Here is a 22603-nt window from a genome sequence, read left to right as displayed (position 1 = left end):
GAATGCAGTCATTTAATTACCCAAATCACAGAACTTTTTTACTGGAAGATAAAATTATCTTATTGGAAAGGACTCAAGATATGTCCGGAATGTCTTGCTTTTATTTATTTTTTCATCAAAAACGAGTTTTTGATGAAAAAAAAATTCAATATAGGCTATAAGAGACTAATAGTTGCACAAATTAGTTATTTTAAGCTTTCTATAGCAGATTTGTACTTGAAACTGAAACGAAAACATGATCTATTCAGGTGGATCTTATGTTTGAGAGCATTAAGAAAGCATTCATTCTGTAAAATATTCAGTTTTATTCAGCACCAACACAGCATATCATAAATTTAATGGTACTGAAGTACCGATGACACATGAAAATACATGGAGTAACAGCAATAAAAGACCTTTGTGTCCCTTGTAAACATAAGAGTTAAGTGAATTAATTAGTAATGAGAGCAATAATCAAACAAGTAGTGGAAACTCAGGAGAATCTATTGCCTGGAACAATTTTCATTTGCTTCTTAAATTTGGTCTTCATGGAAAATTGGCAATAAATAAATAAATAGCTGCATTAGATGTCCAACTTAAAAGTTCCCTCAATGGGACACAGGAAATAAAGTTAGATATACATGTAACGTGCCTAACACTAGTGTCATTAAGAATTAGCTTACATCATGTTGTTATTATGGCAATTGATTTAACGTTACAGGAGTCGCAAACAAGCAAAGACACTCAAATTTATTTGCATTTTGAACTGCATAGTGGCCTTTAGGTGTGGTGTATTATTATTTAACTATTTCAAAGTAACATCTGCAGATAAACACTGAAATTACAGTAAAAATGTTCTCGAGGTTAATATTTTTTGTTCTTAAAATTTGGAACAGATGTGTAAAATGTGCAAAATGTTCAATCTATCGCTATAAAATAAAATGAAACGTTGCTCTTGGTGTTGGTGCACTAAGCTTCAGCTTACTTGTGCACAGAACAGCTTACGAATGCAAAACACTCTTGATATTCCGTTAAAGTTGAAAAAACACATTTTCAGAATACTGATGCTTCCACTAAATAAGAAACACAAAAAAATCACATATGAATAAGTTTGTTCACTGAAAAGAAAACATGGTCTTTTCAGGTCATTAAAAACATGAAGCGCCATATTTTCCTACTACTTCCTGTCGTCTTTTTTGTATTTCCGTCAGTAGTAACTTCTGGTTGTTGATCACATGACTGGTGTGATGTAAAATAAGTGTATAGCAGTTTGGCGAAATACAGACATTTTAATACCAGTGAAAAACAGCCTCATATTTTTATAGAAAAAATTTTAGTTTTATATTTATTTTCAGAAATTCAATTTGTGCAATTTTATGGTCATTAAAGACGCAAATCCAACTGAGAATCACTGGCAATATTTTAACACTGCTGTTGACATTCTCCATCCAATTAAACGTCATTAACTGGAATTTATTGTGGCAACAATAAACTGGAATTATCATACTAAAAAAATTATCACGATAAATGATAAACGATATGATAAATTCCCACTACTAGCCCATGTGGTGGTTTAGCATATAAAATTCAGAAAAATACATTGGAGTTTGTGTTTAGCAATAAAAAAAATTAAAAACCAGCATTAATATTTTCTCACTGGCAAAATATCTCTTATCTACAAATGGCACAAATGGCTCCTTTTATGATCAAGTTTGTGCAGAAATGAAAATGATAATTTAATATTCTACAAGTTAAAAAGTTAGGTTTGTTATTCTTTGAGGGAAATCTAGAATGGAGTGAAGGTTGAATCTTTGAAAATGTTTTTGCCTTTTGTCAGACCTCCAGGGGGTTTCATTTGCCAAAAGCTGCGCATAAAGAAAGCAAGTGCAGTCACATGCAATGAATTCATCAACACCCCATGTTTTTAACACCCCTGCCACTTTGAACACAAGGCATCGACCCAATCTAATAGAAAATGATGCAGCCAGGGATGATCCTTTAAAGATGTCAGCAGTAAAAGACAGAAAGAAAATGGGCCGAGGTTGGAAAGAAGAGGCCTTAAACTGGCACTCTGCTGAAATGAAATGTCGCCTCTTTGTTCCTGAACCGCGGGGGCTAATTGGGTCCAGCGGCAGGGAAGAGAGCTGCTGCTGGGGTCCTGTCTGTCGCACCTGTTGAGTCATTGTCTCTCACATTGATTAGATAGGAAGTTGGAGTAAGAAGGCTTATGCCTCTGTGGGTGCGTGGCAGAAACGTGGTTCAATTTCTTTTTAGAACGCCACTGTTGGAGGTGGAAATACCATTGGTGGTAAGTGATCAATTGCGCTTAACCATTGATTAGCAGACACTAAAAGACATATGGATTAAGATTATTTTTTTCCCTTTTTTTTCACGCCGTCCTCGTTCTTTTAACCAAAGGCGCAATCCTTTCAATGTGCTCTTTAATATTGCGTAATATGATTGATTCACTTCTTGCCTTCAGGACTGAGTTTCTGGCAGCAGATTCTGCATAAAACTACAAAATAAGCTTACAGAATATAGAGTGTAATTTACTGCTTTTCACATAAACAAAATAAGTAACCTGTGTTTCTTGAAGTGAAGTCAACTTTAGGCAACATGTTTGATTTTACTCAATGTGCATAACCAAACATTCTGGACAAAAAAAAGATGAAATCATGACACAAAGCTATAGCTGGGCATTTTATCTTTGTAAAATATAGCGCTAAAAAATTATTGGTGTTGTCAAATTGTAACATCTTCAGATTAGATAAAGGAAACATTATGGCCCCCAAAATTCGGCTATTTTTTATAACGCCTGTTAAATATCTTGGATACGATGGAATTCATTCATTCATTTATATATTTATTCATCTATTAATTCATTTATTTATACATTGACTTATTCATTATTTCATTTATTTATATATTTATTTATTCAGTATTTTATTTATGTATTTATAGGCCTGTCGTGATAAACAATAAATCAATTAATCGCACGATAAATTAAAACTATCGACCTCATTTTAATTATCGGCTTTATCGTTTCTTTCTGTTGATGACACTGAATGAAAAAAGGCTCAACTCCGGTGCTCTCCACTGATCCTCCCTTCCTCATTTCCTTAGCGTAAAGCCCAGCGCACACGACACGATCTTAGAGCTGTCGGCCGATTGTCGGCCGATTTTCAAAACCTGAGGCCACACATTAACCACAGAAATCCTAGATATAACGGTTCCATCGGGTTCGTTCCTGCCGTGTGGTGTCCAACAATGGGCACAAAATAATGGCTACATGTCCAGTGAACTGATTTTAAAACCAGGCATTAATCAATGCATTACTACAATCTACCTGCAATGCATGTGGCTAGTGTCAGCGTAAAGTCCTGACTGAATGAAAATCATTATAACCTGTTTACGTCACGTTAACGAAGAACAGCTGAAAAGTTACCGGGTTTATCAACTGCGGCAGCAATTTCGCTCCAACTCCTCCCCTTGTCATTTCTATATTCTTTGCACAAAATGTTGGATAAACATTAATCTTGTTTCTACATATCATCTCCAACGTCCGCTGAACTTCAAGTTGCGTCGTGTCAAAATCAGGGCAAAAAACCGTGTAGTGTGAGCTATTGCATCAGGTAGTCGATGTGCCCATCTTCTCTATTTAAATCTAATTATTACTGAAGGGCAACATAATATACAGACTTCATAATCTGCAGTCTTTTGGTTGAATGCAGTATTTATTTACACTTTGGCTTTATGTTGTTTAGTTTTTATTCAAGTACATTTTTTGTTAATGGAGACTGAGAATCCATTTTATTTTTGTTTTTGGTTGTTTTGTTTATCAGTTCCAGTGTTAAATATTCTTTTGAAAATAAAGTGTATCTATCTTTGTCAGGAAATCGCATGCATTATTACGTTAATTCCATTAAATCAGTGTAAAAAGGTCTTCAAACAATATTATCGTTTATCGCAATAATTTTTGAGACAATCACTCAGCAAAATGTGTTACTGTGACAGGCCTATGTATTTATTTATACATTGCTTGATTTATTTAATTTATTTGTATATATTTATTCATTCATTTATTAATTTATTTATGCATTAATTCTGGCTGAAATGGCTCTCCATGCATTTCATCCATTATTGTTAAGCAACATTTTACTTTTAAACTACAACTGCACTACAAAAACACAAATATGCAAATATCTCAGTGCACTAACCTGAGTACCTCAGAGTAGGATCTTGTTTTAACTAAATAATTCCTTAATATTGATTGAAAAAAGTACTAGTTCCATTGGCAGATTATTTCACTTGTAACATGGGAAAAATGTCTTGTTATAAGTAAATATTCTGCCAATGGAACCAGAACTATTTTATCAATATTAAGAAATTATTAACTAAAACAAGATCCTATATCTTGCAGAAAAGTAAGTTAGTTTAGTTTTATTTCAAGTGTACTTTTCAAGATTTTGTGTTTTTGCAGTGTGGACTACATGTAAACATTCATGTTTAGAATAATGGTATCTACAATTAAACTGACTAAAAACCTAAATGACTGCATGGCTACAAATCAACATCTGACTACAAGCAAATCAAAAAATAAGCATTTTGCATTTATGACTCTGGTATAACCTGATAGGTAAATGAAGAATCCCTTAGAAGTCGTTTTGATTCTCCAAAACCTGAATTTACAGAATTTTATAAAAATCCTTCATGTTTACATTGTTATTAAAGACATATTTATTAGCAAATCATGCATGCCTGCATACATATGTGCCACATGCTGTACCCATACACAGCTTAAGGCTTATCAGTCCAGCTCAGACTCTGAAGTGTGATGCTAATGATGCTAATTAATGGGCCCTGACAGCACAATCTGTTGCTCATTGTCTCCCAATAAACAGCTTTAGAGTCCGCATGAGCCGCGGAGGGGATGAAGGTTTAATCTGAGGCCTGAGACAGTGAGAGTGGGACACATCCACAGTGGAGGGTCAGTCCTCCCGGGACAGTGCTGATCTTGAAGTGGGGATTAGTTCAATTAGAGAGGCTCTGTCTGATCGAGATGCAGGCTTCGATGTGTGTGTGGTCATACTTATGTGTTTGTTATAAAGGAGATCTTAAACCTGATTTGCTGCCATCTACATTGATGCAGCTGGTGTGAACAATAGTCAAGATGATGCCTTTTTGCTTCCCAGTGACCTTACCCATAGATATCCATTTATTATCATAATTCTGTGAGGTAATTATTCTCATTTGTGCTTTATTATCCAAATAAAGCACAAATGATTTGGATCCATGAATATTTCAGTAAGCTTAAAGTCAACATGTTACTGGTTTAGGCGTTGTTTCTACATCAGCATTAGACTTGATTTTTAGTCTCCATCCAAACCAGTTTTTAGTCTTTTGATTAAAGCGTCTGCAATGTGCGACAATACGAGTTAATCCAAAATTAGTAATTCATGCTTAAATGTATTTCCTTTTTTATTTTTACCTGCAAGGTTACTTGGTCATATTAGTTAAAATGTGGGAGAGTTATTTAAAATTGGTACAGTTTTGCTGCTTAATGAAAACAATGGCAGTTTTAGTGAACATTTATTATTGTCCTGTCCACACTTACAGGTGTTTAACATTTGAATTGCTATTAAAATGATTCTTAATAGTTTCTATCAAAAAACATGGACTACTGTGAGAAAAAGCTCAACAAAAAAGATTTAACACATTGTTTTCTTGTTTTATTACATTTTGTGGATTCTGGACACAATAACAATCAAATAATTATATTGTTTGGGATATTTTTATTTACAGAATTAAGTCAGTAATTAAGACCCCTGATGCTTAAAACACAAGAACACAAAACAAAATACACTTTTTTTTAAAACTCATTTTATCTTTTTAAATATTTTCTAGAAAATAGAAATGTCATAATATTGAATCATTCCTTTTTTGGTAGTTATAAGGAAACCACTGCAAATCCAACTAACATTTCTCTTACCTGTAGGTTTTTTGTTTGTTTTTTTGTTTATTTGTTTGTATTTTATTTTGCAAAAATAATTTCTTAATAATACCTGACTGAAAATGATCATGTGGTTCACGTATTATGAACTCTGAGGCTGAATATGTGAATTTTAAGCTATATGTGTAGCAGAGAAAAAACATAACTAATGAAAACTTCTGAACAATTACTAGGATGAACTTCAAATCAGTATTATTCGTAAAACCTGAAATATGATTAGTGTAATTTTTAAAAAGTCAAAATACTGTTACTGGTAGAAACATAATCCAATGGTATCTGAAGAGAAAATGGTTTTAAGATTTCTATTAGTGAATTTTTAAAAAATGTATGTAGACTTGGTGTTTACATAAAATACCAGTAGGGATGCATTCAGTTTATGGATGTGTGAGAAAATGTGAAAACTTCAAAAAGTATAAATACTTTTACAAAACACTGCATTTAGAACTGAAATTGTAAACTTTAAGTTAATATGTTCTCTTAGTGTTAGACGTGCCATTTAAAACGTTATTTGTCAAATTACATAACAGAATAAGTCATTCAAACAATTAGGATAAGTCCTTTTGTTGTGCTAGCTTCTTCATGTTACACCGGGAATTACTTTGACAGGACATGTAGGGGGAAAAAACACCAGAAGAGTCCAGAAGAGTCCCAGGATATATCAAAAATAACTCCAAAGTTGGTCTCTTTCAAACATCTGCATAGTAAAATAAGACTAAGATATTTAGCAGCACCTGAAACAAGATCCACAAAAGTTATTACCGGGGTCTAACTGGCCACAAAACCAAGAGGTGGCGGGAAAGAAAACAAAACATTTCACCAAAGAAACGTTGCAGATGGACACAAACCTCGGTCTTTGTTGCAGGCTCAGACTTGAGACTCAGACCTTTGCAATATGTTTGAGATGAAGCAGAATGTCTTCAGGAGCTGCAGCTAAGCAGCAACAAATGAAACCTCCTTTCCGTTCTCTCTGAGGAACAAAGAGTTCATTAAAAGAGCAAATAGATTATCAGTTTCTTTCAGCAGAGCGTCTTAAAGAGTCTGAAGGACCGGGCAGCTCCCAGCAGGTAGACCAAAGACACATCTGGCTAAACTGCTGCTTTTGTCTCATGAAATCAATGCTTTTTGCTTAAACCTTTCCTAAAATACGCTTGAGAAAATCCCGTTCTTTTAAAAGTTAGATTTAAAACCTCTGCTTGCAATGAAGAAATGCTTTCATTATAATGTGTGTAATACTCACAAAATCTGTCTCTATTTTCACTTATACTTCAACAAAAAGCTCTATGGTACTCTAAAATGCTTTTTCTATGAAAATGAACTGAAAAACTGTTAAATTTGTTGTTTTTTCATAGGTTACATCCTTCACATGCATTGGATTGACGCTAGAAACAGATGAGGTAAAAAAAAAAAAACAACAAGTTCTGGATATTAACTGTGTTTAAAACATTTAATTCAAAGTGTCTGTTTTCTATATGCTTGCACTGCAAATTGTTATGCAGCAAACATTACACTTGGGTTTGTGATTAAGCATAAAACTACATTTAATTGCGAAGTGTATCATAAATTAAAAAATTCCCATGTCTTTCAGAGTATTAGATCAATTTAAAGGTGACCTACTTTGCTTCCTTGAACAGGTTAGAATAGGTCAACGGTCTACACAAAACATGCTCATTACATTTTTGCCACTGTTTTTAGGTCGAAAATGAGAACAGCAACCTGACTTTAAATCCAAATAAGCTACTGGTGGCCACGACCCCCTAAAAATGTTTAAGGGAGGCGTTTCATCGCACATGAAAATGGCTGCAAACAGATGTATAACTATACAAGTGTGCATCTTTAAAGAGCATTAGTAGAGCCTCCTGCACAACCAGCAAAAATGCAGCAAGTTGCTTCTGGATGGCAATCAACAAGATAACACTTGTCTTTTTCAGCAGCCATTGTACAGAGCATACAGTGGTTTGACCAACTGACCAAACGTGCTGGAGCTCTGCTTGGGTTGCTAGGCAATGGGTAGAACTCTGCTGGGGTTGCCAGGTAAGGGACTGGGTTGCTAGGTGAGGAGAATTCCAGAGGCTTTTAAAATGGGTTATTTTATTGCTAAAAAACTGCAGGGTGGTGGTGGGGTTTTAAAGCATTTTGGCTGTTTTTAGAAGCAGTAGAAACCCAACTGGAAGTATAAAAAATGTCCAAAATGTGACTTTTAAATAATACGTCCACCTTAAAGGAAAGAAAATCACCAGAACATTTAATTTGTTCAGATTTTTTTCCATAATCAGAAGAAAGCAAAAGTAAGAAAAAGAAAAAAAGAAATTTAAAATTAGGATTCCATATGTCATGTTTAAATTTTAATAACTTATAATTTCTCCCTTATTTAAATGCAAAATAAGTATAGCACTAGTAGGATATACTGCTGTGACATTGCCAATGCAGTGTAGTTACGAATTTCTCTTGTGTGTCAGCCTGAGATCTTTTCATATGATGTGAAATTAGTTAGCTGACTTTGACATTTCCATCCTCCTAACACTGAAAGTAACACCAGCATTTATAAGGAGTTACTAAAACTACTTGTTTTCACAGCTTAGTGTATGATTCTAATTATACTTTAGCATTTTTTACTAGCAGCTTGATTTTAGAGAGACTTTCCCAGGAGAAAATTAAAACTTGAAACAGTTAAATGTGCTGGGTTCCTTTTATAGGATAATAATGGCATAATGCACAAAAGCCTCTTAGTGGATATTTGTGTTTGGATTTGAGTTTTTATCATCAGATCTATTTGCTGTCTTAAATCTCTCCTTTGTGGTGGGGCGGGTAAAGCTTAATGACTCCTTTGAACTGCCGCCATCTTTAGCAGAAAGGCTTTGGGAATGTCGGCCAGCTAACCTTTAGTCTGTTTCCCACATCCAGCAACAGTGAAGGCCATGTAATACCCAGCTTTCCATTCCTGTCCAGCTCCTGTATTCTTCATGGCTTAAACATTTTTTTTCCTTCTACCCATGCAAATAGGAGGAAATAATGATAATAAAAGCAGCCATATGAATGAATTTTCAGAACTTAAACCAACATCATTTTTTTTAAACAAGTAAACATTAAGTTTATAAAGAAACCCAATGTTTTTAAGGGATTTTCTTTAATTTCAAGAAAACTCTGAAGTAGTTTGACCTAAAACACATTTAGAGACTACAATCTAACATGTTAATATCTGCTTTTTGTATAGCGACACATTTTTTGTGATATTTCTGTTTAATATGTCTGTCATTTACATGACGAAAACTTTTAATTAAACAAAATTTTTTCACAATCGTACAGAAGAGGATTAGGGCCACAAAAAAATGTTTTGACTTTAATCTCAATTTCTGGCTTTAATCTCAGAATGTTTGACTTTAGTTTTCTGAGATTAAAATCAAAATTCTTTTGTTTTCAGTGGCCCCAATTCTACTCTGTACAATTCCCTTACAATTGTGTGCAGCCCTTTTTTTTAGACTGGCTTTTCCTTATTTTCTGTAAGATAAAGGAAGCTGAGCTGTCATTACTTTTATTGTTTTAAAGTTGCTGAACATGAATATTATTCACTGTCAGTATATTCCAGAAGTCATTGTACAGCTCATACAGCTGTAAAACCAGCTGACCAAAGTTGACTGGAACTCCACAGGGGTTGCTAGGTAACAAGAGGAACTTCACAGGGGTTGCTAAGTTACGGTGCAGTGCCCAACAAACGTGACTTAAGAAACGGGAGGTCTTTTGAAACGGCTCATTTTCCAGGCACAAAAACTAAAACTTTAACATATTACCAAGAAACCGGCTTGTTGTTTTGTTTTTTTAAGCATTTGGGCCGTTTTTAGAAGCAGTAGACACCAGATGGTAGTCAAACAAAATAAACATACAAGAAGTGGATTTTGCAAGGTAAACTCTTATGAAACCACTGAGCAAACTAAAATAACTCTCAGCCAGGAGGCAGATAGTCACGTTTCCTTAAGAAAGGCCATTAGTAGATTATAGAAAGATTTTAAAGTGGTAAAGATCCATCAGAGATGGTATTGATATGTGGTCGATATGAAACATTACATTGTCTGAGGCTCTGAAACTGCAAAAATACAAGATATTGAAGGACGTTCAAGTCAAATGTTTTCCCATTTGAGAACACCTAAATTTAAAACCCTTAAAGTTGCAAAGTCTTCAGTGACTTAAGGTTAAATACTATCCACTAAGCACCAAAAAAAGGTGTAGTAGCATACTTATCATGTCATTTGTCCTGCAAAAATGCTACCAGTCTTATCAGTAACTCTTTGAAGCTCTTACATATTCATCTTTACTTTCCACCACTGGACAGTCTCTGCAGTCCTGTGACGCATTAGAGAGGAAGGGAGATCATGTCGGATCATGACGGACCCACCACAGTACAGAGACCTCCCTGCCGATGAGTAAACACAACTACAAATACCGCAGCTAGCTGGACAATCATCAAGTGAATGGAAGCTAATTAGCTGGAGCCTAATGCCAGTTTACCAACACCTGTATTAGCGTGCTGGCTCAGCGGGGAGTCAGAGTTGGCCAACAAGCTCTAATCCCTCATAAGCCAGAAGTGCTCCTCCTAGGAGCATTAGCATTAGCATATTCTGGTTTAGCCAGCTGTTGGTCACCAGAGTTCAGAAGAGAGGAGGAGACTTCCTGTGGGATATAAGGGACAAAATTTACTTAAATTGTACCTGTCTGTTCAGGTATATCAAAACTATACCTGTATTTTTCCAGATAAAACGGCTGTGATAGAAAATTTAAAAGTTAAAATCAATATTTTTGTCATCTTGGCTTAAAACTGAGAAACCAGAATCAGTAGTTACTGTTTTAAAACCACTTATTCCACTTAATCATCTGAAACTACAAGTAACTGGAGTTTTCACCACATGTATAAAATTTTTAACAAACTTCTCCCATACCCCTCCTGTTGCTGTTCACTTCTGGTTTTCTACCTGAAAGTCGGCAATTGACAATCTCTTGCAACCAGTGTTGGTCAAGTTACTTGGAAATTGTAATTCATTAATAATTTTGATTACTTCCCCAATAAAGCAATCCATTTATTTTAATAATTACTTATTTTCCAAAAATATTTAGTTACTTAATTACTCAGTTACTTTTAAAAAACATGCACGTCCTGAAATATAACAAGCTTTATAATTTTCTGCCCAATATGCATGATTGCCAATAAATAAGTTCTTCTTTTCTGGTCAAGTGTGTCTGAAATAAATAAAAATGCCAATGTTGTAGATACAACTGTAACAGTAGAATATTAGGGACATTGTAGACAGAAAAAAATAATACATTTCCACCAAAAAAAAAAAAAAATCTTGGAAATGTTGAGAATAATCTCATAAATTTTCAAAAAAAACTTAGAAATTTCAGTTTCAAAAGTGGAAAGTTTTTAACTGAAAATTTCCAAAAATTGAAAGCTTTGTACTTTTGAATCTGAGAATTCTTTTTCTAGAAAATGTCTGAGATAAACCTAGAAACAATTTCTAAGATTTTTTCTAGAAAAAATGTTTACTTTTTAAACTCAAAAACTTCTGAGTTTTTTCTATAAAATGTCTGAGAAAATTTCTTTTTTTGGGCAGGAATTTACTTCCTTTTTTTTTTCTTCAATTTTTCTATCTACAATGGCCTTAACACACCATTGTAGTTATAATCACTGTGGTAGCAGTAGAATTATTTCTTAGTTATCTAGCAAATAGATAATGGTATACCTTTTTGTTTTTAATTTTCTGTGTAAATAAAAGCTTTTTAAACAATTAAAAAGCTTTTAAGAGTTTAAAAGTGGTGTTTTTAGTCGAGGTTGTGATACCGTGAGAACGTCCTACCAGGCTATGGTGAACCTATAGCCTGCCACATTTAAACATCCACAAAACAATTATCTTCCTTCTGCTCTAATCCTCATATCATGATCACATTGCCTTCGAGGAGCTGTGTGCGTTTTTCTGTTTCATGTCTTTGCTCTTGCGTTTCTCCCATCCTGTCCAGCTGCCTGGGTGGTGGAGTGATTACCATTTGTGCATCAAAACAAGTGAGAGGCCAGGGTGTGTGTGTGATGGATTAGTGCGCTCTGGCATTAATATCATGACTGGACTGGCTACATTCCCTCGGTCTGCTGATAATTTGAGGGGAGGAGGAAAGCGGTTGGTCTATTAGCCCGATCTGTTTGCTTAGTAGCAGTCCGAGTCTGATCCTCTATTTTCCGTCACCTTTTTCCAAGAGGATCTCTGGCTTTTGTGCCAGAGGGATGGGGAGATAATGGATGGGCCTGAGTGGTACATTGATTCAGAGATCAGCATTCTTCAGGCTTTCTGTACTCCTACCAAACTAATCAGCGTGTGTAAACACAACGAGACGCGTAGAGGGCTGCCGGTTAAAAGGCCGGGGTCTCCAGGGTTGATTAGGAAGAGCTTTTTGATGGACCACACTCAGTGTCTGTATGCTCTGCCTTGGACGCAGCTTGACTCTTGCATCACTCTGTTGTGCCTGAGTGTGGGTGGCTGGACCGACACTGATGCACACGGTTTTAAAAAGACCAATTGGGTGGGTTTTGATGTCCTAAAAGATTGAAGAAGAGCAATCAAGGAAAAGAGAAAGTGTAACAAAAACTGTTAGAATTCAAATATCTTAATTTGAGTGCTAAATCTTTGTTCAGTTTCCTGTAGAACAAGTTTTTGACTACTAGCTGGATAAAACAAAAATTAATTTGTTTGAAAAGGAACAAATAGTTTACCATCATAAACAGAAGTTGTTATGAGTGCTGTAGTCTTTCCACATGTCTTAAAGTGGTAAAACCAGCTGACCAAACATGCTAGAACTCACCTGGGGTTGCTAGGTGACGGGCTGGGCTTTGCTGGGGTTGCTAGGTAATGGGCAGTAGATACTCACTACTGCCTTTACAGTCGTTTTTGTTAAAGTTTCAGAAGTTTTTTTATTGAAAGAAACTGATTTGGAAACATTTTCTTTTGCCTGGTTTTGTTATCTTTTTGTTACTTACATGAATTATTATTATTTTGGTCCTTAAAATATCAACATTTCCACTTATCTTTATAGTTTGGTCCAGATGATGATGTAATTTTTAAATATTAAATTATTGATAATTTGATCAGTTACTCAGTATTTTTTACCAAATACATTTTTACTCTTACTTGAGTCATTTCTTGGATGGCTATTTTTACTTTTACTTTACTTGAGTGCAATTTTTAGGTAAGCTGTCCACCTCTGCTTATATTCTCAAGTCATAGTGACAGTTTTAACAAATATGTAAACATTTCTTTTACATATAAAAGTTACATATTGTAGGTTTAAAACAACAAATCAAGATAATCTTTGACACAAGGGGCTTGTGTTATAACAACCTATCAATCATCAGATCATAAGTCTCGTCCCAGAGGAATACCATTTTCTCTACAAACGATGACTCAACATCGTCTTTACTTAAAGCGGACATCAGCTCAGATGTCTCTATCAATTCCCCAGAGTTATGACCCCTCTTGAAGCCCCTCACAGCCAATTAGGGGAAGCAATGGCAGCACACCTTCAATGACAATCAACAGTAGCTGGTTAGCGCTCCACATGCTGCCCCACTAGTGGCTATCAGGACGGATAAAGTCTAATGGGCAATCACAGGGGGGCTTATGTTGCAAATCAGTGCCGATCCGTGGGGCTCTACTGGGGATTCCTGTCCAGTGTGGGCTGATGCTGGAGCTTATGATCCAGTAATGGGAGTTCTGGTTGAGATCTGAGGCGGATCCAGAGGGAATGTGGTGTCAAACTGGCCCCAGCTTCCTCAGGCTAAAAGGTCCTTTGATAGGCGAACTGGTGCAGCTGAGTGGACTTGAAGGAACAGGTCCCAGCTGATACGATGTGTCACTACTAACTTGTACAGGAGCTGCTGACTCTTTTCTTTTAAAAGGACGGACAGATTAGAAGACTAAACCAAAAATACTTGACTTGATAAGATTTGGTGTTTTTGCAGTGCAATACTTTCTAAAAAAACACTAAAAATATTTAGATTTTCTCACAAGTACGTTACAATTAGTATTTATGGGAAGACAATAGTTTGGAGTATTTCAGACAGTTGAAAGTATTGCATGTAATAAAATTAAGCATTGTTAAACTAAAGTTCACAAACTTGTCTCATCTGTTTTGTCAAAATCAATACAAAGTTTCATTTTCTAAACTTTCCATTCAGGGATCTCTAGCGCATAAATATGGAAGATGATTTGGGATGCTGAAATAAAATCTGACTTTTTCTCAGAATTCTACCTTTAATCCTAGAAAGAAGTAGGTCAGAATTCTGACTTTTATTTTTAAAAAAATAGATAAAAAAAAGATATGTTTCAATTCAGCAGATTTATTTTTGTAATTCTAATTTACATAAATAAATGGAAACACAGCTAGTGCCAGTAGCTACATTTTCATTGCAAAACTTTGTCAATACGTCTAATGTCAAAAAACACACTTTTGCAACTTTAGCGCCATGATCTTCTCACCACTTCCTGTTATCACGATGTTGATCATATAACTTGTGATGTGAAAAAGTTTTGATACAGCTGAAAAACTACCTCATCCTAAAAACATTTTTATAGAAAAATGTGTTTTGTTTTTATTTTCGAAATTGGTGTGTTTCCATGTAGCAAATTTCTTTTCCTAATTCCAATATGCGTAATTTTGTGGTCACTGGAACCGTAGCTAGCATCATAAGTTGCGTTCACATTACCAAATGTACGCAGAACTTTGCCTTTATTCCACTGATGACGAAAAAACTAAATTTTGAAACTGCAGTATTTCCATTAAATACAAAACACAGTAAAAATCACATGTGAATAAGTTTGTTCAGTTTCAATTTGCGCAATTATATTTTCAATGAAAATGCAGCTACTGTTGGGGTAAAAACTGGTTTTTGTTCATCTTTGTTGGTCACTGTCCCAATACTTGAGATGTCAGTGTTGCCTTTTCATGCCGTAAGTGTGTTTTATACATATCTGAGAAGGACGTTTTGGTAGATTTGTGTTTGGGTGGGTGTATTCTGTCTGTTTGTCATGTCAGACGATGGGAGGGTGGACGCGTTGTGAAGAATGGTGAAGGCAGGTGGTGTGACTAAAGCGAGGACTAGACCGAATTGGAGGAGATGGGACCGGGTGTCACCAGTCGACAGGGCCTGTCCAAAGCCGGGCGGCGCACCACACCCACCCAACTGTTCCTCTTTCACCACCCTTCTGCCCATTTCTTCCATTCACCCTCTCTCACTCTATCTCGCTTTATCTCTGTTTCTCTTTTCTTTTCGGGATACATTGTTAACAAAACGGTTTACAAACCCTGGCTGGTACATTATCCACAACCGCCTCCTGTGAGATTGATTTAGGCAAATGGATTCAGGAAGGGAGGGAGGACGCAGAGAGGGGTGTGTTCCTCCATGCAGCAGCTTTAGAAAACCACCACATGGGCCACATTGAATATTCCTTTTTCTTTTGCATTTTTAAAATGCCATACATTAAACGCTCATTATGCAGCCTTTATGTGCCAGACGTCTCTCTGTACGGGTGAAGCGGCTGAAGACGGGCTATGATCTCCCTGCGCATGCATGTATGGCCCATCGTTAGAGGCTTTCTGACATGTATGATATCATCATGACCGAGAGATTTGACTTTCATGCTGCCTGGCTCAGGAAACGGAGGGAGTGTCGGAGGCAACGGAAATGTTTGATGCTGTGAAATAAGTTGACAAAGATTAGTGTTTTATTTATTTTTGCTTATCTGTTGATGCAGGTATGTTTTACATTCATAAGAGTGATAAACTTGTAAAAAAAAAAAAAAAGCACATTAACAGACACAAAGTAATTTGGAATTAAAAATTTTTTACTCAGAATTCTAACCTTAATTTCAGAATTTTGACTTTCTCAAAGGTTTTACTTTTTCCTCAAAACTCTGAACTTTTCCTCCGAAGAATTTTGTTTTCTCAGACGTTTTAACTTTTTCTTAAAATTCTGACTTTAACCTATGAATTCTGGCTTTGTACTCAGAATTCTGATTTTAATCTCAGATGCCAGAATTCTGAGAAAAAAAGTTAGTGTTTTCAGTGACCCTAATCCTCTTCCATATAATTCAAACAGATGTAACTATGAATGTATACAAACATATATAGGTGGAGACTGGTTACTTTTTGTTTTTACATCTTTTGTCAATAATTATCTGTCAACTCATCATCATTTCCATCAATATTTGATTTTCTGTCACATCTTTTAAAGTTACAAATCAACACAGAGGAGCAACATGAAAGCAGAAATCAGTTAAGCTGATTTTTCTTTTTTTGCATCGTTGAATCTTGGACTCCACTTTCTTCCTTTTTCCAACAATAGCATCCTGTTTCTACGGGTTTGAGAGGTGTGTGCATGTGTGTGTGTGTGTGTGTGTGTGTGTGTGTTGGCGTGTGGGGGTGTGCGTGGGTGTGTGTGTGTGTGCACTGAGGGGGCCAAAGGTTGAACTGGGCATCCCATCATGATAAATCACTGGTTAATGAGGAGTCCATTGTGTCCTCACACATTGTCTCCCCTCCTCTCCGTCCCCTCCTCCCCCTCGTGTCCCTTAGACCGCTACCTTCAGGTTGTTAAGCTGACACAGATAATGAACTGGCCGCTTTGAACTGTCCTCACAATATTGACTGGTTGCACACAGCAGATGTCTCCCTGGCAGAAAGCAACTGGTAAAAGCACATTAGGTTAACAAAAGGGGCTTTGCTTTTGGTGGGTGGGGACTGCGGAGACGGTGGCAGAGGGCTCCGTGTGGGTGTGTCGTGTGGTGGGAGGACGAAGGGAAGGGTGGGGCAGAGGGCAAGCTTTAGAGTTGACAGATCTGGAGGATTATATCAAAACAACACAGTTGCCGATTATATGGCAAAGAGAAGAAGCAACAGAAACATGACGGTATGTTTTTAAAGAGAAAATCCTCACACAGGCTTCGGGCACTTTTTGCAGGATAATAAACTGTAAGTGCACTGCGAAAACACAAAATATTGTGTTTTTGGTTTTAACAGAGTTGAATTAGGACAAAACTAACTCATAAGTAACTATTGAGCAAGACAAAGGGCTTATTTAAGTCAATAATCCCTGAAAATTGATTTAAAAAGTACTAGTTATAAGTGAAATTATCTTCCATTTAGTGTTTTTTTTTCGTATTTAAGATATTTGCACTAGAAACTAGACCAATAACACAAGTTATTGATAAGTTAGTTTCATCTTATTTCAAGTACTAAGATATTTGCAGTAGAAACTTGACCAAAATTCCTTGGTAAGATTTTGTGTTTTTGCAGTGTATCTGCTTTCACACTGCAAAAATACAAGATTTTACCAAGTATATTTGGTCTAGTTTCTAGTGCAAATATCTTAGCACACTTGAAATAAGAAGAAAAAAAACAAGACACTCATAAAAAGACATTTTTCCCATGTTATAAGTGAAATAATCTGCCAATGGAACTAGTACTTTTTCATCAATATTAAGGAATATTGACACATTCACATTTCTGCAGTGAATAAAAAGAAACTGACTTCAAAAAACTTTCCAAATCTCAAATTTGCAGAGCGATACTGTGAGTAAGGCTCATAACTGTTTATGTTGCGTCATATTCTGTTATTTTGAACTACAAACGGTTTAATTCATGCATAAACTTAACAATCATCATAATTTGTCACTGATGGGTTCATTAATTCATAGCTCAGATAACAAAATGATCAGTGAAAGCGGCGCGGCCTGCGAGCCGGCTGGTTTCTTTCTGGCAGTGGGACGGGTGGCTAATGGGTCAATAATAAGCCGTGACTAACCGTCTCCCAGAGGAGCGGCCCGGCCAGACACACACTCTCAGAAAGCAGCAGAAAGGTATGAGCTACCAACACTGATTACCATATAATTGGAGCCATTGTATTTGACATGGAGAATTAGCAGCCCGCTAGGTGGCTAACTGGCCTTTTATTCAGCTGTGGAGTGGACAGGATGCACACCCAACCACAGACTGCTGTATACAGCTCACATCATAGCACAACTGTTACGGTTTTATCTTTGTAAATGTCTCTAGTGAGCATTTAAATCTGTTAAACAACCTCCAACCCAGAATTCTTAAAAATGGATTGCTTTTCAGTTTGCCCTTCTTTTTGCAAAAATTTGAACATTAATAAAATAATAAAGCTATAACTGATTTTATTCTGAGCGTACCATCAGGATCGAATCGGGGAACACCAACATTTGCTGTTTTTACTGATATTTTAATTATTTTAGGGGCTTTTATGTTGTCATATTATGCTTAGAATTTGATTTTAATATTTTGTAACCTTCCTGAAATAATGGCCAGAACCAATTTTTACCAAAATTGCTTTTGGTAAAAAAAATAAATAAAATAAATAGTCAGCATTTTTTTCTTCTTAAATAATTTGTTAGGCCAAAAAACCTGCCAATTATTGTAGGAAGGTGACAATTTTTAAGAACGAGACTTGGATTAGTGCTTTTTGACATTCATTTTATGAACAGTATTTCATAAATACTGTACATACAAACTGTGGAACAATGCAGAAAACATGGACTTTCTGTGTACATACAGCTTGTACCTCTGCTGTCCCCTCATAAGTCACATAAGCATAGTTACAAAGTCGGCCTTCTGTCACCTGAAGAACATTTACAGGCTTATAGCACTAATGTTACAGCAAGATCTCAAGAAACTCACCCATACGTCCATTTTTAGTCACATTGATTACTGCAACAGAGTCTTCACAGGTCCGTCTAAAAAAAATGAGACAGCTGCAGCTGATCCAAAACAATGCTGCTGATTTTCTGACTAAAACCAGGAAGATGGAGCACATCACAGCAGTTCTAAAATGGCTTTAAAATGCCTGGAGAAGCAGAATTCAGTTTCTATGCACCACAAATCTGGAACAAACTGATTGCAGAGCAACATTGTTTTTAATTTCCTCAGATTTTTGCCATATTAAACTTGGATTGACCAGTAATGTGTGTGTTAGAGCAATAGTGACAAATTTGACACACCTGTTCCCCACTGATTTCTTTTAGCTTTTAGATGAACTGTTCATATTTATATTGAGTGAATACAATAAAAAATTCAATTAAAATCGATCATTCACCCTCCGAGTTTGAGGAATTTGTTTTTTGGGTGAGGGAAACAAGTCTTTATTTTAAGTCTAAATGCTGTAAAATAACTCAGCTGACTTACAAGCTAACTTCAGAATGTTTTATTTAAGAAATATACAGATAAAGGCTAATTCTTTGGATTGAAATTTCTACAATTTTCTAAAACGACAGAAAAAATGTTGCAGTTTAAATCAAAGATGGCAGAGAATTTATTTGAACAGTATTTCAGAACCAAAGTTGAAGTATATATGTAAACCTTACTTCTTTGAGTTGCATAATCATTTGAGGAAGTTTCGAGTTGAGAAGGGTTAACTCTCTGTGGCGTCTCTTTAGCCCACGTGTGGCTAAATGATCACTTCCCTGTAAATCTCTTTTCATGATCACGTTTCTCTCCTCTTTCCTGCCTCACTGCTTCTTTTTAAACCGAGGAAAGAGAGTCAGGGATGGATATTTTTTTGTCCCCTGTTAAAGGTTTTTGTGTGAGGACGGCTGAGTGAGCGTCTGTTACAGAAAAGACCCCAGACCACCACTGGATGACCCCGCTAGGAGCAACAAAACCCAATTGGTCACGGCCGCCATCAGCTAATGGGCCAGAAAGGAAAAGTCTTGGGTGGGTAATGACTGTATTCTGCAACTCTTCTTCTTGTACCACTTCACCTTACCTCACCTCCTTCATGTTCCCCTGCTCTCCTTTTATTAAGTCAAGTTTATTTGTATCGCACATATCAGCAGCAAGGCTGTTCACAGAGATATACATCCAGAGGTCAGCAAAGTACCCAAAAGTTGTGATAAAGTAAGTTTAGCGCCACATCAACATATTTTTACTCAAGTAAAAGTAAAAACGATAGCCGTCCACGAAAAGTAAGAGTGAAAAAGTATTTGGCAAAGAGTAACTGATCAAATTGTCAATCACTTAATATTTAAAAATTACATCATCATTCGGACAAAAATGTAAAGTTAAGTAGAATTTTTTTTTTCAAAAAACTAGAATTTTTTCAAAATTGACATATTTCCATTATTTTTGTAATTTCAATTTGCGCAATTTTATAGTTAATGGAAATACAGCTGCTGTTGCAGTGATCAATAAAAGATATTGATCAATAAAAGATATTGATCACTGGGATGAGTTTCTCTAGATCTTGCTGAGACATTAATCCTCTAATCCTGGAAATTTTCTTCAGGTGATAGAAGGCCGACTTTGTAACTGTCTTTATGTGACTGTGATGGTTCAGGTCAGAGTCCATCACTACACCCAGATTTTGGCCTAATCTCTGGTGTCTACATGTAATAACTGACTCTAGATTGTTCCTCTATGGATTCAAAGATAATGTTTTTTTTCTGTTCAGAAAGTTATGGCACATGGATCTTTATCCAGAAACGTTAACATAAACTTTTGAAAGACAAGCTTCCAAAATCCTTTTTAGGTTTTAGATCTATGATTTACTGATCCTTTTACTGTTTAACTAAAATGTTGTGTGTGTTGTTTATTGTTGAGCAGATAAAAAAGTGCACAGATGTGGTCCTTGAGCTCTTTCAACTTGACATTTTTGTCACAAAATGTTTGGACATTGGTTGAAACTTGGATTAGGCGTAACTTACACCAAAACTGGATTGGTGGTGAAAACGTAAAATCTTTTCAAGTATTTTTGGTTTATTTTCTAGAGCAAATATCTTAATAGACTTGAAATAAGACAAAACTAACTTACAAGTAACTTTTCAGCAAGACATAGCAGCTTGTTTTAAGTAAATAATTCCTTAATATCTATGAAAATGTACTAGTTACACTGGCAGATTATTTCACTTACAAGACATTTTCCCACTTTTTAAGTTAATTTAGCTATCAATAAAACAAGTACTTTTTTTTATCAACAATAAGGAAAAATGTATTTAAAACAAGCCTGTATATTTTACCTTAAAGTTACCTTTAAGTTAGTTTGTGTTATTTCAAGTGTATTAAGACATTTGCACTAGAAACTAGACCAAACTTTCTTGGTAAGATTTGGTGTTTTTGTATTGTAGTTCTGAAATTTGTTTAACCAGGTGTCAAGATTTTAAAAAGATTTAAAAAGATTTTAAAGTTGAATGCCTTTGGAAATAAGATCATTATAAAGTACATGATTAATACACATCTTAAATCTAAGCAAGTAGCCTTAAAAGAAAACTCAAAAGTCAGATTTTTATTGCGTAAATATCGGCTGAAATGTTTTTTTTTGTAAGGATGGTTGCAGATGGTGACAATGTGGTGGCTGGTAGAAAGCGGAGGAACACGAAGCAGACAGGCGGAGGAGTGGTTGTGGTTGTGGTTGTGGTGGTGATGGTGGTGGGCCGTGGCGTCTTTCAGGCACTAAGACAACACCACACAGAATGATAGACTCCTCCGAATTGTTTGTCGCTCTCAGGCCGTCCCCTTAGTCCCCCCTGTCTCCCTCAATGGCACCCTTAGCTGCACATGACAGACTCTCACAGGTAGCGAGTGTGTGTGTGTTTGAAGGGTGGAGTGTTAAAGGGGGGGTAGTATTTTAGAGATAAAGCCTCCGAGTCCTATGGTTGATTGCCCCACTATAGACACTAACTCAGTGGCTCTGAAAGGCTCCCTCAGACACCAGTGAATAAACTCTTACTATTACGCAGCCATACATCACCCTCCACCCTCCACTCTCACTTTAAATTTTCCAGGGATTTGAACACAAACTCTAAAAACCCTCCTCCCTCCCTTCTGAAGGTTTCCTCACTTCTCCAGAAAGAAAGTCTTTGCTTTCATGCTTGCAAATGTTTGACTCACAAAGACGCATTTGGAAGTCAAAACATCCATATTGACCACAGAGCACAAAAAACATGGCTGTTGGGATATTCATGACGAATCTTACAGACACAAAATCTTACCAAGTAATTTTAGTCTAGTTTTTAGTGCAAATGTTTTAGAACAGTAAAAAAAGACTAGAATAAGTTTTACATACACTGCAAAAACACAAAATCTTACCAAGTATCATCTGCATATGAATTCACTGTAACATTCAACATATTCTTTCTAACTTTATGACCTTAAGATGCTGAAATTTTGTGTTTTAATTTTGTTTGTGTGTTTAAGATATTTTAAGATGTCATTTTGTAATATTTGTAAAATGTTACAAAACATTGAGGTGGTTGATTTAAATTTTGGTTTGATTTTCTTTGTGTCATATGGTATTTTGTTATGTTTTTTTTTTTTTTGTAATATTTTTGCAAAATCACAAAATCTTGCCAAGTAATTTTGGTCTGTTTTCTAGTGCAAATATCTTGGTACACTTGATAAAACGACATATGAGCTTATTTCAAGTCAGTAACTCCGTAAAACATGAGAAAAATGTCTTATAATAATCTGCCAGTGGAACTAGTACTGTACTTTTTCCTGAAATATTAAGGAATTATTGACCTAAAACAAGCTCACACTGCAAAAACACAAAATCTTACAAAGTATTTTTGTCTA

This window comes from Xiphophorus maculatus, chromosome 4 (assembly GCF_002775205.1).
Source record: "Xiphophorus maculatus strain JP 163 A chromosome 4, X_maculatus-5.0-male, whole genome shotgun sequence".
In the NCBI taxonomy this organism is placed as follows: domain Eukaryota; kingdom Metazoa; phylum Chordata; class Actinopteri; order Cyprinodontiformes; family Poeciliidae; genus Xiphophorus; species Xiphophorus maculatus.
The sequence above is the reverse complement of the archived record's forward strand: the minus strand, read 5'-3'. Positions refer to the sequence as shown.